The following is a 3,360-nucleotide window of genomic DNA, read 5'->3' as shown; positions in this document are numbered from 1 at the left end:
TTCTTGAATACAGATGTTCTTCGCAGGCTAAATTCTTGGTTGTTATTTATCGTGGTGAAGAAATCACACAAACAGGATCGAAGAGAAATGCTGCAGTTAGCTGTTGGTAGCTTGTGTACGTGTAGAGTCATGTTGACGCTGGCGACGGTGCTGGTAGTACGTAGAGTCGTGTTGCTGCTGGCGACGTCGGGGGCGATGCTTGTAGTTCGTAGTTGTACGATGCTGTTGGTGTCGTCGCTGGAAACTGGTTGCTGCTGTGTTACGCGTGTGTGGCCGGCGGCCAGATCTAAGATCTGAGGCGCGACCACTTGGCGGGTATAATTTAGTCTATTTATAGCTGAAGGTAAGCTCCAGAGAAGCATTAGAAGAACTCTCTCACGTGACCTTATTAGTGGCTGTGGTTGGTCAGTTTGCGTCCTGAGGCGAACGGGTGGAGATAATTTACCCGCGTAAAGAAATAGTCAGTCAGGTGATGACAGGGAATGAGTTGCTTTCTACTACACTCGCGTCTGTCAATATTTATAGTGAGAGAAGATGGTTTGTTTGTATATAATGGCAATAGAAGTATTCACTACAAATAAATATGTGTAAATAATATTTCTTCCTTCTTGATGTTGATTCTTCGATGTTCACTGGTTACTCCGACGCGAAAACCTTCAAGCGTTTCACCTACACGCTACATTTGGTAGTATGCTACATCATACTGACGTGATTCTACATGTTCTACATTCGTTACATCGCACATCATTTCGCACGTGAAAACAATTACGGCCTTCACCAAACGCCCACTACAATTGGTGACCCCCGATCTAAAAGATCTACAGCCTTCACTCCAACAGCCGTTGCGTCGTATGCTTCCCGACATTCTAATACACGATTGCCTCTACTTCACCAACTTCATTGCATTTGGAAAATGAAGACCATTTTTTGTTCTGCGGTTAAATTTTCCATTTCGTCGCTACATTCTGGTGACCCGAGCTCAAGAATTACAGCCTTCACATCATGCTCGTCACATTGAAGACAAGATTAACAACTTTCACTAAACAGTTTCCGTTTCGACTGTCACACGACACGAAAAAAAAAGAACTCGCCGACACAATTGACACCCACTATGCACTTTCAACTTGTCACAGAATGCACTCCACTACGTTATACAGAGTCAAGAAAGAAACATCGACAGTTGAAAAACGCAACATTTCGATAGCCATCCGACCAAAATCTACCTGGATGAAAATAAGGAAGCCTGCATATGCAATATTCTCCACAGCTACAAACTTTTCGAAGGATCTAGTTAGTTTCATTCGCAAAATGAGTCCCCTTTAATTTTGCTTAGATTGCTTTCAATTTTGGTGTATCGATGCAACTAAATTTTGATTACAATCAGCCAATTACTTTATCTCGTAAATTAAAAAAATTGATGTTATTTGGAATTAAAGTTGGGAAATTTGGGTAATTTTAACCAATCAACAGACAGCGTGGCTTAAGTAGCTTTTTACCATGACAACCGTACGTTGTGTTGTGTTTCACTTCACTCGTGTCTGTGCCGCACGTTGTTCTGTGTTGATTCTTCACACTACGAGATTCTTTTCACCCGGGTGTTTTGTTTTAATTTTTCTGTGTGTTAGTATATTACATATTTTTCTGTGCATCTGTATGTTAGTACTTTTACATATTTTTCATTTCATATATTTTTGGGACAAATTCTTTGTTGACCAGTGTTATTCTTATCGTAGTTTACAAATCCAAGTATGTAAACGTTACTCAACTTTGGAGTTTTGGAGACAGACGCCCCCTTTTCACACACACACACACATACACACACACACACACACACACACACATACACACACTCACACACACACACACACACACACACACGCTTATATATTAATGATGTACACAAATACATGGCAGCTATACATAGTACTGAAGTACACAAAGTAAACACATGCAGACAAATATATTAATATAACAAAAAAAAAAAAAGATAAAACATTCAATCAATGAAGAGACAAAAGAAACAGTAAGATAATACATGTTGATTTTATTAGGTATTTCTGTTTATTTACAAACCTACAATGAAATTAGGTATTTCTATTCATTTAGAAACCTACAATGAACAGGTCATGTCACAGACGCTAAACCATAAATTTAAAACGATACAACCTTAAAGTTGACACTGCTCCGCTAAACACAGAGAATTTCTGTCTCGCTATTGGCTAAAAATACACAGTTTTTGCGAATTTTAAACCTCTGTAACTTTTACCTCCATTTTTTTTTCTCCAAAACATCATACCTTCATAGCAATAAGACTGGAAAATTACATTATTATAGCCGATTTTCAGACTTTTTACTTCCTTTTAAAAAAATGCATATTTTGTGAATTAGTTGAACTAGTTCCAACCTGTTAGTCACACGAACACTTGTACATAGGCTTGAACTTTCTTTGCATGCACATATTTTTTTCCATTTCAAATGCTTGCTTATTTCTTTCTCTTTTGTTAGCACTACACATTTTCATTTGTTTTTGAATGTTCTATATTTGTATAATATTTTTTTTCTCATTGACCACTGGCATTGCACATCTTTGCACACATGTACAATTCTTTCAACTACACTGTTTTTTCTCGCTACATGTTTTCTTTTTGAATGTCTGCAGCTTCTTTCTTACTTTGCACGCTGGCCTATTTAGGCACTGCTCTGTATTTTGTTTGTAAAACAACACAAGAAAATTTTTTTCTCAACGTTCATACATAAACCTGCGTCCACCTATACACATGCACCACAATATAGTGCCTTTAGAGTCGGATGTCAGCGCATGCTCTCTGCACCCTTGTCAGACACAACTTACCTTTGTGCGACCCTAGGTTGGCCACGAACTTAATAGATAAAATTGTCTGTCCCACGACAACAACGCCAGACACATTTCGCTTCTGCACTCCTTTCAATGTATTTTCATACAAAATGCAATCCTACAAGAAAACTTTTGCTGATATCATGGATTGAGAATGCACACACTCATTCGCCTCGGCTTATTCCACAGCTCCAGGACTTTCTCTCGCACTCATGCATACGCCCTTGCACGCTCACTCACTGTCTCTGTCACGCAACGACTGGCACATTAGGCACTCGTGCGCACGCTCGTTCACTCTGCCTCAGTCGCGCACCGACTGGTACATTCTGCGCACGCAAAGCGACACCACTATTCAGACCCACACGAATAGATACCTGTCCCTATACATTCTCAGGATTCTTTCTCCTGATATGCACAATTTTTCTCAGCGGGAAATCCTTTGTTTGCATCCCCACACCAGATGATTGATGGGGAAACTTAACCCACAAGGACCTGCGCTGGTCAAG

The sequence above is a fragment of the Octopus bimaculoides genome, chromosome 13 (assembly GCF_001194135.2).
Source record: "Octopus bimaculoides isolate UCB-OBI-ISO-001 chromosome 13, ASM119413v2, whole genome shotgun sequence".
NCBI classification, from domain to species: domain Eukaryota; kingdom Metazoa; phylum Mollusca; class Cephalopoda; order Octopoda; family Octopodidae; genus Octopus; species Octopus bimaculoides.
Note: the sequence above shows the minus strand (reverse complement) of the source record.